Raw genomic sequence first — 15579 nt, 5'->3', positions numbered from 1 at the left:
ACTCTCTAGAGATAGCGTAGATGGTAAACTAAAGTTTTCAGTGGCTCATATTGTCGGGGAACACAGCACACGTGTCTCTAGGGCACTTCCTTAAAAGTGACTTTAAAGTAACCTCTCACTTTAGCAATAGAACACTGGCTTCTTTTTTCCTTTCTATGTTAATCTGAATAAGCCCTTCCCCTCCAGACCAATTTCAAACCATGTACTTTTTCACTTATTAAATGAAAAATGGAATGTGTATATTTTTGATGTGCAGGTTAGAATCCTACACATCAAACTATTATGAAGCCTTTACAAAACTTCAAAATTTGCAATTTAATCCAACCAAAATGCAATTACAGTGGTGTTTTCCTTGATAAATCCCAAAGACGTCATGCTTCTGTGTTTTATATACTATGTATATAAGGCAACTATTAGGATATCAAGCAGACTTTTGACAGTTCTTTGGTGATGCTATATAAATATTATTTACCATAAGATATTCCAAGTGATTGATGTGTTTGAACACTAAATGCTAAAAAATGTGTTGAGTTTCTTGAAATTCTACAGGCATATGAATGAACTATGTAGAAAAGAGGTACAATGAAGATACTGGAAGCTGAGGATCATAACAGAGAATTTTTAGGATCCTGTAATTTATGGCAATTATTTTCTAAAACAACTGGAAAAAAACGAGTGAGGAAAAAGAAATCTCAGAAACTCATCAGGCCTGGGTTTTAGCTTGTACAGCTTGTTCAGAGTCTTGGAAGTCTTGAAGGGAAGTAGGAGGGAGGCTAATGAGCTTCTGGCTTTCAGACCAGAGCCAGTCCCTCGAGGAGACTGTTGAATTATTTCTCATATGGCAAGAAGGGATAATGTGATACATAGAAAAAAAATCTTCTTCTTGCTTCCAGTAGTCGTACTAACTTGCACGATACTTCTACAACCCTTCTCAAACACTCACGCACGTCCTGGGACCATAATTTTGCACACGCACAGAGAAATGTCAGAAGGCTGGAACTGTTGCTGTGCTTCAAACAGCGAGGCTGGCGAGTGGGCGGTTTCCGAGGCCTGATCATAAGGTGGAGACGTAAATGCAGCAGGCTGTGCGGGAACGATTCTCAGTAAATAATGGCCTTTCATGTGAAGACGAACAGCTGCTGGAACTCTTTGGAAAATGCTAGGGAGATTTAAGAATGCACAGAGAAAGAACTTCTGGCATTCTCACAGATGAAGGTTGGCCCTGGATATTCTCTGGAGAAAAAACATTGTCTTCTTGCATCGTACTTGAAACATGCAGTGGTTTATACATATTTCAAATTAAAGAAAAAATGGCTCTATCAACCACTCATCCAACATATACTAAAAACTTGTATTGCAAGGCAATGAGGAGGGTATTAAAAATAATGAAGTATAATTCCTAGTTTCAGTGAACTTGAGATTTGAGAGGCAGAAAAAGACACACATAGGAAATTTCACGAATGATTCAAGGAACTGAGAAGTGATGTTGGACAGTAAGAGGGTCTGGCTTTTCATTTACGGGAGACTTGCTTGCCCTCAGACCACAGTTCTCTGAGTATCAGCTGCCCTCTCCTTAAGTCAAGATGGAGTGTAGCAGAACATCTGAAGGCTCACAAAAATACACATAGTATGTCTATATCTTGTCACTCATAACTCAAAAGCCACCTGCTGCTTGCCCTACTCCAACAGGAGCCAACTTATTAAGCTGGGCAAGCAACACTGGCCTCCAATATCTTTCCTTCACTAAATTCACCAAAAGAGCCTGGCAAATCAGTTATGTCTAAATAACAAATTTGATAAAAGTGGGGCTTCTAAGAACTCCTTTCTCTGATTAGCTACATCAGTGGTTCTCAACTTGGAGGGCACATCAAGGTCACCTGCTGGGCCCTCCTCCTGGAGCTTTTGGATTCACTGCATCAGTAGGTCTAGGGTGGGGCTGGATACTTTATATTTTCTTAAGATCCCAGGAGATGCCACTGCTGCTGCTCTGGGGACCGTACTTTGTGAACTGCTGAGCTAGGTGGACACGCTGGTTTGATTTCAGCTCTGGAAACGGAACCTGTGGCTGGCATCTCGTAAGTGATGGAAAGGATGGCGTGAGATGATGCCACGTAATAATTAGGCAGTGACCAGGTTACTCAGTACCTTGTAGTTTATGTGAAGTGCTGAGAATCCATCCATGGTTGTGAAGTAGATGAGTGGTGTGATCTGATTTTCACTTTGTAAAGATCACTCTGTCTGTTCTGAGTAGAACATGTCAGGGAGAAGAGACCAGAGGCAGTGTTAACCGGTAAGAGATGGGGAAATAAAAAGAACTATGCTTAGGCTGCAGTGCTAGTGACAAAGGTCGGGAAAGGTGGTCAGGCCTAGCTTACATCTTGGAGGGAGAGTCAGCAGCAGACACTTGGAGATAGACGGACGGTGGGAGCGTAGGAGAGGCAGCTGCCAAGCCAGACACCCAGCTCCCGCCACTGAAAGCTGCATCGAGGGAGCACTGGAGGCACAGGAGGTAGAGAAGCCTGTACGGGGAGTGGACTGGTGGTCACAGAGCTGAACTTGGGTCAGACATGCTCAGGAGAGGCAATGCAGAGATTTTTCAGCCATTGGCCACAGGAGTGAGGAGGTCAGAATAGAGGTGGGGCCTGAATATAAATTCGGAGGGATCCAGAGCCGGAGAGGTAAGTCCCTGTTGTGTATGAGTGGGTCTGGGACTGGATGCCAGATTTAAGGGCCAAGGAGAGAAGGAGGGAACTGATCAGGACCAGAGAGGAGAGGAAAACCAGAACTGTGTGATGGCATAGAAGCTGACAGGAAAGACATTTTAAACATGAGGCATAGTCTGGAGATGGAAATGCTGCTGACATCACGTAAGATGAAAATAAAAATGCAGTCACTCGTCTAGCACCATGGGAATCAGGGAAGTCCCTGGAAGCTGTGGAAACCTGGTGGGGCGGGGAAGCTGGGCTGCAGCGAGTTCAGGAGTGAGTGGGAGGAACCAGACACTTCTTCACTGAATCATTGATCCAGACATTGATTCATCCAGTTGCGCTTTAAACAGCTGCTATGTGAAAGACCACACAGCCCTGTGGAAAAGATGAAGACTCAGTTTCCTGCCTTGGAATGAATGGCTGGCCACAGTTTAAATGGCCAGCCAAACCAGTAAGCACCTTCGCCTTGCCACGCCCTCCCCATATTTTCCTCAAAACAAGTATGCCTTCCTGATGTTGTGAGTCTCTACTGGTCTCGCAGAACTTCCCACATTCTTCAGGTCCAGACATACATAAAAAATGATAATACTGAGAAGTATCAACTAGCACTTCTTAATCCCTCCACCTTTTCCACAGTGATGAAAGTACAGCATTAGAGAACATAGGGGATAATATTGTAGTAACTCTGTGTGGTGCCAGGTGGGTACTAGACTTATCAAGGGGATCATTTTGTAAATCATATAAAGTCAAACAACTAGACTGTACGCCCAAAACTAATACAAACTATATCAAATAAAAAATGGTAATATTGGTACAGATCCTTGAGTTGGCTAGAAGGGCTTCTCAAGGCTGAAGCCACATCCTAGAAAAACACATTCCTGTGCTGGCCGCTAGCCCGCGGCATAAATGGAATCTGAGTCGTCCCCACACAGGGTCAAGCTGTCATCACGTTAACCTAGGCATGGTCAGTTCTATTCCTGTCTAGGTTCTTCCCATCAAAACTAAAGCTCGAGGGGCCTATGGGAAGGAAATTCTACTGAATTTGGGGGTGCATGGCTTTGGGTGTTTTCCAGTCCTCCCCTCATGGTATAATTAGAAAATATTACCACAACTAATGTAGCATTTATCTGATACATATTATTATTTAAGATCTTTTCACATATTTTTGTTATGTATTTAAATATCATGTCTTATTTCTTCTATTAAACTCTAAGATTTCTAAGGACAAGAGCTATGAATCTGTCTGTTTTCCTTTTGTCCTGCCAATACCAATGTAGCGCCTCTCACGGGGTGGGTCATGCTCATTGACTGGGACACATGTAGGTATGTGAAGTCTGCATTTACTGCCCAGGCTTGGTTTGTAATAGAAGAGAAATAAGCATTGTTTTATTATTCCATGCTTAAGATCAAGGCCAATTTTCACCTTTGGCTGATAGACTCAACTGATACCAAAAATCCTCACAAAATCTGGCTACCGTGGAGCTTTAGCAGACTATGTCCATATATTATTTTAAAAAATTGATTATTAGATTTTTAACTCAATACTTGTGAATTTTTAAAGATGATTTTTTATTGATTCTATGGAGAGAGAGAGAGAAACACTGATTTGTTGTTCCACTCATTTATGCGTTCAATGGTTATTTTCCTGCCACAGCAAATACGGCATAACGACCATCGCACAATCTCTCTTTAAAGACTTTGGTTCACGTAGTGCCTTCTGTTTCCGAACGTCAGAGCTTTACACCCACCCCCTGGTTTCGGGAAGAGCCCGTGAGGTCAGAGAGCAAGCGGAGCACACACGGCGTGCCCTATGTGCGGCTTGGAAGAGTAAATACACACTTAGGCTGATCTTCCCGGGTTTGCCTTTTTTCTGAAAAGTAAATTATGGGTTACTTGATTAAACCACCAATTGACCAAGGTTAATTGGTATTTTAGAAAATTAAAATAGTATATTTAGGACAATATATTTAAATGTGATGTTTTCGAAATTATACTGAATCTCTACTCAAATGGATGCATAAGAGTGATTCTGTAATTCTGGAATCTCTTGTATATAAGTTTTCAAAGCGAGGTCTCTACTTATTCTCCCTGGAGGCAGAGCCATGTATTAAATCACTTCTATGGAATTTCCACAGCACCGTGATTCTAGAGAAGTTATTTAAGTCAAATAACTCAGTAACTTAATTGTCTTTTTAAAAAAATATACTGTTTTTTATAGCATTTACTACTACTTCATATATAATTAAATTTTTTTGATGTGTGTTCTATTATTATTTTTTAAAGATTTATTTATTTTTAGAGTGAGGAGAAGGGAGGGAGAAAGGGAAACATCAATGTGTGGTTGCCTCTGTGCACCCCTCTACTGAGGGCCTGGACCACAACCCAGGCATATGCCCTTGACCAGAAATCAAGCTGGTGACCCTCTGGTTCACCAGCTGGCACTCAATCCACTAAGGCACATCAGCCAGGTGATGTGTGTTTTATTATTAAATTCATAAAAATTCTTGAAAAATATGCATTCCTTACCTATATTATAACATGAAGAATAAAAGTTCTCTAAGACTTAAATTGCTCAAAAGGAGAATGTGAAGCCACCGTAGGAAATGGCTCTCCAATTCGTGCTGTGTCCTCCTGTCTCTTCTCTGCCATTTCCAACATGGTTTTGTTTAGAGTATCTATAAAAACCAAACAGCAAGGGAGCCCACACTACACATGAGTTCCTAAATGGATCAGAGTGACAAATGGCAGTCAGTGCGAGTGGAGAAAATTAGGCGAATGGGTACGGAGTCTGTCTAAAGTTCATTGGAGTTCAAATACAGAACTACTTCTTTTTTTTCCCCATGTGCCCAAGTCAAGAACCAGGCAAGGGTACAGACCAAAAGCCAACCTGGAATAAACAAGGAGTTACTTTGTCCCTGGCTGATATGAGACAAGCACCACCAAGCCAGGTGCAATTGTACCCAGATCAGGGACAAAAATATATGACTTCTTAAACAAAGGGAATCCTGTTCAGAGAACACGGAAACCACAGACATGCAGGCCCAACATTTTTCTCTATGGAGCTCAATTATTTGTAGAGAAGACAATGTAAACACCCAAGAAAATCTTTTTTCAATAACTTCATGTTTGCTACGAAGTCATGGGACTTTCTGACATTAGGGTGAAGGACAATTAGGGGAGAGCTGTCTAAACCCGGACTGAAGTGTATCTGAAATGAACACCCCATTTTCCCTCATGGTAAATCATCCGTTGGCTAAACTGGTGGAAACCCTGTTCTGTACCAAGAACTAGAGGACAATACACATCATACATTCTGCCTTGTAGGAAACAGTAGCAATGAACAAAATGTCCAGGCCAACTCTAGATCTATTGTTCCACAGAACTTAGCACCACACGATATTCTTCCTTACACACATGGCAAAATTAATCAATGAATACTTATTGGACTTATACTAAAGCATGTATAACTATGACTATTAGTTGTAAAACAACCTTATTTTTTGATAAGAGAACAGATTTTCATGAACAATTGTCTTGGAAATTTTGAAAAAATTTACATTTTCATTTATGAAGGTAAAATTTATTACATATTAAATTTGAATTTTAGCCAGAAGAAGAAAAAATCTGATATCAAAGCCATAATCTTTGATGATACAACTGGGTGAATTATTTTCCTTCTAAAATTCAACTTTTTTTGGTCATTATGTGTTTTATTGATTTATTTTATTAAATGTATTGGGTGACATTGGTTATTAGGATCATACACGTTTCAAGTGTATATTTCTATGATACAAGATCTGTATATTGCACTGTGTGCCCAACACCCAAAGTCAATCTTTCTTCCATCACCATGTATTTGACCCCCTCCACCCTCTAAAATTCAACTTTTGTATTCAGCTTTACTTCCAGTAGGAGTTGGAGACCATTCCCTTAAATGTATGAAGCATATTTCATTATTTGCTAGAATCCAAAGAAGCAGAATCTTTAATGAAGTTTATTTTTGTAACAGATACCCAATCCTAAGGTGAAGACAATATGATTTCTTATTGGATGAAGATAATATGATTTCTTATGAAATCTTATGAATTACAATGGTAGAAATGATAATTTATCAATACAGATTATGATATTTGCTAAATTATTTTAATGTTCCAGGCTAGAGAAATAACAATTCCAGGGGACATTTTTTTACCCTCCAAAAGAGAAGTCTGTTTTCATCAATGCATGAGATTGGCTTGTGCTTTGTCATCAAATTTATAGTGACTGAAGCCTTACAGTGAGGAACCAGTCAGGATTAAGCAGTTGTGCTGGCCCACAAGGCTAAGCTGTGTGTCTGCTCCTGGGACCTGCTGTGTGGTCAGAAAGAACTGGACTAACCAGAAGCCTGGGGTTCAGTGCTAGCTCAGTCACCTACTGGCCACATGCCCGTGGCTTCTACCTCATCTTTATCCATAAGATAAACATAAAACAGTACTTGCAGGGTTGTTGTGATGATTAATAAAAATCTGAAAATGCTATGTAGCAAGCCACCCAAATATAAATGGATATACTCGTTATGTGATATTAATGTTACTTCAAGAAGACAATATCAAAACGTTAAGGCTGGTATCAAATTTGACTTCTTTTCCAATAGAACTTAGGTATATAAATCACTGAATAGAAGCAAATGATTTACTAAATAATCAGCTAAAGTAAACAAAATAGAAAATATAAACAAAGTGAAAAGATATCAATTCTTTCTGGCCAAAGGCAGAGGGAAACTATAACCTTTTTCTTAGAGAAAAAAAATATAAATATTATGAAGATTTGTTCAAATACTCGCTTGATAATGCTTTCATTATGGGCCTGAATTCCAGGATAGTATAAAGATATTTAATTTCTTTATATTTCAGCTATATAAAAATCTTGGTTATGTAACACAGTAAGAGAAAGTTTACATGAAAGAGTGTAGCATGTGGGTATTATTTCCATTACACACATTAGATATTGGCAATATGGTTTTGAGTTCAAGTAAAGAAACTTCTGATTCAATTAGGATTGTTTTAAAATTAAATTACTCTTTACTTGTCTCATTTTAGAGTAATAAATTACCTCATTTGGAACTAAGGATGAATTCACTCACGGTTATGTGAAATAATCGGTCCAATATTTTCAAAGGTCATGATGCAGGGTAATAACATATTCTAGGAAATTTGTATTTTGTAATTATTTTTAATGCCTTGATTTGATTGAATAATTATCTTAGCATCACGGATCATAAATAGATGAAAAAATTAGAGGGAAGATTCTGATGTTTTGCTACATTGTTCAACTTTTCCATGTGTGTATCAGAGAATTTATGAGGGAAAGACAAAATGAAGAATACTGGATTTCCAAGACAACGTATATGTTACTATATATATGTACATATATATGTCATTGTATGTACAAAGCACCTTTCCCGTAAATTTTGTAAAATAAAACTAGAGAGCATAACATCATTGATGTTTAACAGAATTAGATTTGAGCAACAAAGGAAAGCTCAGTATTGTGGTCACTAAATTACTTAATTAAACATGAGTTCCTTAGTGTCAATAAGTCCCATTTTGCCACGGCTATTGATATAAACTGCAAACAAAGAAATACTTCCCATAATATTAACTGTAGAGTCAGTTCTGACCAATTAGGCTGCTCTCATTTATTCTTTCACACAACTGGTATTACTGATCCCTTACTGTATGTTGAACAATATCTTTCAACGTTACTAAACTAATAGTATAGCTAGGACTTCATATCTTAGTTAAATTGGCTAAATTTAACTTGGTTAATGAAAATATCTTAGTTAAAATCCTCAGGACTGCCATAATGTTGCCTTTTCAGATGGTTTGCTGCAATTCAAAGAAACTTAACTGGTGACAGTTGTGCCCCCCTTGCATTTGACCTTGGACATGTCACTGGGCTTGTCTGCCCCTCAGAATCCAACTCCTGGGGACCAGGATGATGTCCTCATCCAAGCTTTGTCCAAGAGGCCTGTTGGAAGCTGAAGTGAGATCATATATGTTCAGAATGGTTAAAAATAAACTAGGGTGACAATATCATAGTTTAAATAAATTACGGCTCTAGTGTAACTGGAAATACTTGTTGCTGAGGTTTTGGCTACCATCTCCGCTGAAGTCAAATCTTAAAGTTAAGGACTGGTGCATGGGAGCAGGCTTGTGGGTTTTGTTACAAAACAGAAACATGCAGCAACTACTGTCCCAAACTAGAGAAACTGTCCTTCAGGTATTCAACTGTTTTACATACTCTAGGATGTATGAATAATACCAAGTGTGGTTACCAATTGGGAAGATCAGCATTTAGTGAGCACTTATTCTTTCCCAATGCCATCATTTCGTGAAGACACAAAAATGAATAAACCCTGATTCCTGATGCTGAAAGTTCAGACTTGTTCCTATGTCTTAGCTGTGCAAGGAGAATGGGCCCTGGCTTCACCCCCCGCCCACAGAAGGTGGCTACCAGTCTGACTAGCAACTTGTGTGCATCAGCCTACAGTTGTGGAAACAGAGGAGTAACAACAGACAGTCTTTACCGTTTGCTGTGGAAATAAAAAAATTCCACAGCATCAACAATTGTTACGAACATCTGTAATTTTACTTTCGTATTACTTTGTTTCCTCACTCCTCTTCCCCCAACATAACATCTGTGAATTAATCCAGCAATTAAATCCAACACAGTGACTGACTGGGATTTTTGTTAAACCAGAAGCACTTCATATACAACAATGCATGTAGTTCAAATAAGACAGAGATAAATTTCTCTAAGAGTAGGAGCTCAGTAAATATTTGTGCATTGATTGATATTAAATTAACTGAACCATTTTCTTGCTTGCCAAAATAGAAATTTTATCAGATAGTTTCTATGAGGTTAAAAGACAATGAGATACATGTAAGAACAATTTCCAAAGTTTAAAATGGCTACGCAAAGGGATGGATGTGTGCAAATGACACCATAACTGGCCTCTAAGTCAGACAGGATAAGGCACAGCATGAGATTTTTCTAGTTTCTGGTGACAACTTTCCAGGAGTTTCCAAGAATGGGGTGATGCATAGGAAGCAGTTAGAGTGCCAGGCAAAGAAGTGCTCAAGAAATAAAGTGTTATCTTTCCAATCCTCTAGTTTCCATTTACTATTTTCTCCTCGTAGAGGATAGATTGTTAGAGATCACCATGTCAGGCAGCCGGTAAGAGTTTAGTATTCTAGATATTGTGTTGGTATTTGCATTGATGTTTGTAAGTCACACTTGGTTTCTGGCACGACACAGGGGGAAGGGAGCTGTCATTATTTCACTATTTTGCAGTAAGGAGAGTGGAAGGCTCACATCTCCAGAAAACATTTAAGAATCAGAGATTACTTCTGACTTAGTTTAGAAGTTCGTTTCTCCAAAAGTCAATCTAAAACTACATGAGGCAGGATTTCTTTACCTGGGGCTCCTAGTCTCTGAACCCCAAAATTGCACACCAAATTTATTTGTGCATGTGTGCACTTATTTCTTAAGAAAACAGTTCCTAGATTTTGTAAAACCACAAAAGGAATGTGATTCTCTCCAGATCAAGAATTAGTGGTATAGAAAGTCTATCACATGAGTAGTTTATAACGTGTTTCATTTGTGGCTCAACGGTTCACATTTATGTCTCCCTTCTTTTCCACTCATTTGACACATCTTGACGGAATGAGTACTATATAGCTTAGTGGCAGGAATATAGCAGTGAATAAAACATAACCAACTCCCTGCTGTTCATCATTGGACTCATATTCTAGAGGGGGCAGATGGAAAGCAATTAATAGAATGTAAAATCAGCAACCAATGTTATGAAAGAAAGCAGAGTTGAGGGGGGAGCATGAGAGGTGGGGTACGGCATGGTGTTGGGGGCACTGGGCAATGTCTCTGGGGTGGGGACTTCAGAACCGAGACCTCAGTGATGAGCAGGAGGCAGGTGAAGAGCAACCCAGGCACTCTTTAGATTCTATCTTTAATTGTATTATGCTAACTTCTCTCCTGCATATGGTCCTGCTTACTTTTTGTTGCTACTTTTCTTGGTTGCTTTTCTTTCATAGGCCCAATGGACATGAATTTCTGCTCTCAATTTCCTTTCCTACAAAATCAAGGTTTTTGACTAGCTGATTGCTTAAAATGTTAATATGCTGTGGTACCTATTGTTGTTTTATTGTCTTTATAAAGTTCACATGTTTCAAAGTTGTCACAAATTCAATAATAATCTGGCCTAAGCCATAAATTCCATAATTAATTCATCCACCGAAGGGTCCCCCAAAAGTAAGATGGACATCCTTTGCCTCTGAGAAGCATAAGATCTGATGGCAATATACTTCCTGGAAAGTTAAATTGTGCTCTATGACTATACCAAATTGTGGGTGAGTTATTCTTATTGCCTCAGGTGGTATTGTCAGCACCTAAGTCTGTCTGAAGGGTTAGGGTGCACCATGTGGCACTTCGACAAAGGCATATTCTCACTGAGCTATAGCAACATGCTCCTCCTTTGGGACTTAATGCTGGGAGAAATGCTGTGTGTGGCAGGAATTGAGTAAAAACAATTATAATCAGTGAAGAAGTAAGTGATAAAAAATACCACAATGAGAACAGGATGCCGTAGAAAAGGAGTATGCAGAGAACATGAATGGTCTCCTGTATTTTTGTAACAAATTTAAAAATTCAGAAGTTTTAGAAAACAAGTTGGGAAAAAATTTCTCAGAAAAAAGATAACAATGACAAAGATATAGATAACGGAAAACAAAAGTTAAAAAAACAGAGAATAAGGCCAAGAGGCATGATACCTAAATTGTAGGATATTTGGAGAAAACACAGAAAACCAAGAGGAAGACATAATTTTTAAAACTGAGAGAGTATCTTCAAAAATAAAAGGCTAAAGATATAAATAAACAAATGCCTGGAAAATTTTTTAAAGAAGAAGTAGAAAAACGGTAAGGAACATCATTGTAAATTTTTTTTAATTTTTAAATTATTTTTTAAAATTTAATTTGTTTATCTTTAGAGGGGAAGGAAAGGAGAGAAGGAGAGAAATATCAATGTATGGTTGCCTCTCGTGAGCCCCCTGCTGGGAACTGGCCTGCAACCCAGGCATGTGCCCTGACTGGGAATCAAAATGCGATCCTTTGGTTCGCAGGCCCGCACCCAATCCACTGAGCTACACCAGCCTGGTCATTGTAAATTCTTGTTACATTAGAGATAAATAGAAGAATTTAAATTTTTTATTGAGAAGATGAAAACAGATTAGACATAGGACTGGGGAAAAGGTGACATTAGACTTCTCAAAATCAAAACTACAAACTAGAAGGCAATCATGTAACGCTTAGAAATTTTTTAAATCTTTTTTTTTAAAGATTTTATTTATTTATTTATCTTTGGAGGGGAAGGAGAGAGGGAGAGAAATATCAATGTATGGTTGCCTTTCGTGTGTCCCCTGCTGGGAGTTGGCCAGCAGGGAACTGGACTACAACCCAGGCATGTGTCCTGACTGGGAATCGAACCGCGATCCTCAGGTTCGCAGCCCCGCGCTCAATCCACTGAGCTACACCAGCCAGGGCTACGCTTAGAAATTTTAAGAAAACATTATTTCAACCTAGAATTCCATAATTAAATAAATTGTCAGTCAAATGTCAAGGCAGATTTAAATCATTTTGGACTTGGAAATTAATTTCAATGTCCAAGGACATTGGAGGATGTCTTCGTAAGACAGTGGAGGATCCGCTCCATCATAGCAAGGAAGTAAACCGGAAATGGGGAATATAATAACCTCTAGGAAACAGACGGTCCAACACAGTGTCCACGGTGCAGGCCTGGTGACAGGCTGATGGCTGGGGAGAGGGACAGGTTGCAGGTTATCCAGAGGAAAGCAGAAAAATAGGAATCTCCGCGAGAAATATCTTCGAGAAAGAATAAAGTAGACAAACAAACGTGGCAGACTTCCAGATCAATAATATCAATATATTTTTAAAAGTTTTGCAGCTTTAGCAGAGGGTTTGGAAATGAACAAGTGAAGGGAACACAGAAAATAAGCCTTGTCTTCCTCAAAGGAGGTAAGGGGAAAAGTTGTTTTATATAAGAGAATATAATAATATAATATTAAGGGCCCTGGCTGGTGTAGCTCAGTGGGTTGAGCGCGGGCCTGTGAACCAGAGTATTGCGGTTCGATTCCCAGTCAGCACACATGCCTAAGTTGCAGGCCAGTTCCCAGCAGGGGACAATGAGAGGTGACCATACAGATATTTCTCTCCCTCTCCCCTTCCCTTCTCCTCTAAAGATAAATAAAAATCTTTTAAAAAATCATATAATATTAAGGTGTGTGTATATGATATAGAAGAGCTAAATATAGTTAAATAACTACAGTTACCGTTAAATAACTAAAATAGAAAAATCAAGAATTATCAGTTAAGTATTATGTTTAGAAAGATAGAAGCAAATATCAATGGAAGCAGCACAACAAAAATAAAAACAAAAACAAAACCAACCCCCTGAAAATGGTTGTTTTGGGGAGCAGAAATCAGGGGAGTGGAAAGATGAAGCAAGAGTTTGTTGATTTTTGTTGTACAAATAACAAAGTAAATATTACAAAAGGAAACAGGCAAAATCATCTGGATTTGACAGAGATTGGGTAGGCGAGGTGAATAAACTACAGGAAATCGGAACTAGTTTGTAGACAAATGATTCTATTAGCCAATATGAAGCTGAGAAGAGGAAAGAAACACGTATTCAGTAACAAGAGATCCGAGGAGACAGCAGAAGGTAAGCCGCATTTTAGACATCCTACGTGTGAAGGTGGGTGTGGCCTCGGGATGACTGAATCTAACTGTATCAGAACTCTCTCTTCTTTGCTTTTCTTTCATCTGCTGACTTGAATCTCTGAGACCAGCTTCTTGAGGTAGGCAACATCGTTGTAAGCATACTAAGGATTACATCTTTTAGTTGGTAACCAGAAACTAAAATAAAGAGTCTTATTTCACTGGTTTTCAAAATTCTGAAAGTATTATAATGATCCAGGCCTGATCATACACTCCCCTCCATGGTCAGAGGCTGGAGCTGTTACTGGGTTGGCCAAAGAGTCAGTTTGTTTTTTTGGTACAATGGCTCTTGCAGAGCTTAGTTGTCTTTTTAACTTCATTTAAAACAATTTCGTTAGATCGCATTGTGATAGCTGTCATTTCAGTGTGCATTAAAAACAAACATCAGCCCTGGCTGGTGTAGCTCAGTGGATTGAGTGCAGGCCTGGGAACCAAAGGATCATGGTTCGATTCCCAGTCAGGGCACATGCCTGGGTTGCAGGCCAGTTCTCAGCAGGGGACACACAATGTATGGTTATACATTGATGTTTCTCTCCCTCTCTCCTTCCCTTCCCCTCTAAAGATAAATGAATAAAATCTTAAAAAAAACAAACAAACATCAAAATTGGTGAATTTTTGTATAGCCATTTTAAAACTGAAGATAGGAGAAAATATACATAATTTTTGGCATATTGTGCTTTATTATTTCAAGAAAAGAAAAATGCACCTGAAATGCAAAAAAAGATTTGTACAGTGTATGGAGAAGGTGCTGTGACTGACTGGAGATACCAAAAATGGTTTGCAAGATTTCATGCTAGAGATTTCTAGCTGGACAATGCTCCATGGTCAGGTAGACCAGTTGAAATCCATAGCACTCAAACTGAGACAGTAGCTGAGAACGATCAATGTTATAACATGCAGGAGAGAGCCGACTTACTCAAAACAGCCAAGTCAACAAAGTTATTGGTGAAAATGAAAGATGTATCTCTTATTTTATGGAAAAAGCTAAACGGACTTCTTGGCCAACCCATGTGTACCTTAATGACAAATGTTATGATTACTTCAACTGGACTTCATTTAGCCTTCTTCCATAATACCTGTTGCTTTATTATCTGTGCGTCCTTTATCGTTAATTGTACTTTGTTGAACTTTTCATGTGTGCACACTACAAGAGTTTAAGCACCTTAGTTGAAAATGTAAAGTGTAATTATACAGGAAAACACCAGGTTGCATCTAAATAAGAATCGTCTATGTTAGAATAGTCAACTTGAGAGTTTGCAGACTTTAATGATTCCCTTACAGTCACATGCTGCTTAACAATGGGAATATGTTCTGTGAAATGCACTGCTGGGCTATCTCTTCTTCGTGTAGGCATCAGTAGAGTGGACTTACACAGACCCACTTCACTGCTAGGCTCTATGGGATAGCCGGTTGGTCCCAGGCCACAGCCTGTACAGCCGGTTACTGTACAAAACAACCTGAGACTGAATCAAGCGCAGGAGAAAATGATGCAATCAGGAGATGCATGAGATGTCTGAGATGCCTGAGGCTGCTGTCAGCCTAACCCAACGTACTGTTTTACAGCACATGCATTTAAAAGTAGAAAGAGTACACTCTAAAATACTGAAAAAAGGTAGAGTACAGTAAATACATAAACCAGTAACAAAGTCATTTATTGTCCAGTAGTATGTGCTGTACATAATTGTATGTGCTATACTTTTATATGACTGGCAGCACATAGGTCTGTTTATGCCAGCATCACCTCAAATATGTGAATAATGTGTTGCACTAGGTAGTTACCATGGCTGCGAAGTCACTAGGCAGTGGGAATTATTTTCAGCTGTGTTTCTAACCTTACGGGAATGGTTTCGTACATGCAGTCAGTCATGGACGTTGTTACGTGGTACAGGGCTGTACTCACAGCTGACCTAGAAAGCCATCTTTATATGGTAATTGTTCTCAAATGGAAATATTTTTCATTACTGTCTTCTGATATAAATGTTTGATTTTGAGTTAGATTTTTGAGAGAAATTAATTCA

At 38.9% G+C, this 15579-nt stretch overlaps 1 protein-coding gene and 1 non-coding gene across 2 annotated transcripts in view; both read right to left on the bottom strand.

Moving 5' to 3' along the window:
• The window catches only part of DLC1 (DLC1 Rho GTPase activating protein), a 345892-nt gene that overhangs the window by 199019 nt on the left and 131294 nt on the right, over positions 1–15579 (bottom strand). The gene's annotated exons all lie outside the window — the stretch shown is intronic.
• Positions 5547–5682, bottom strand: LOC118993273 (small nucleolar RNA SNORA48). The gene has a single exon (XR_005067826.1). It is a non-coding gene; the product is annotated as a small nucleolar RNA SNORA48 (small nucleolar RNA).

This window comes from Sturnira hondurensis, unplaced genomic scaffold, assembly GCF_014824575.4.
Source record: "Sturnira hondurensis isolate 20B ecotype Veracruz unplaced genomic scaffold, ASM1482457v3 Scaffold0008640, whole genome shotgun sequence".
Classification (NCBI taxonomy): domain Eukaryota; kingdom Metazoa; phylum Chordata; class Mammalia; order Chiroptera; family Phyllostomidae; genus Sturnira; species Sturnira hondurensis.
The sequence above is the reverse complement of the archived record's forward strand: the minus strand, read 5'-3'. Positions and strand labels throughout refer to the sequence as shown.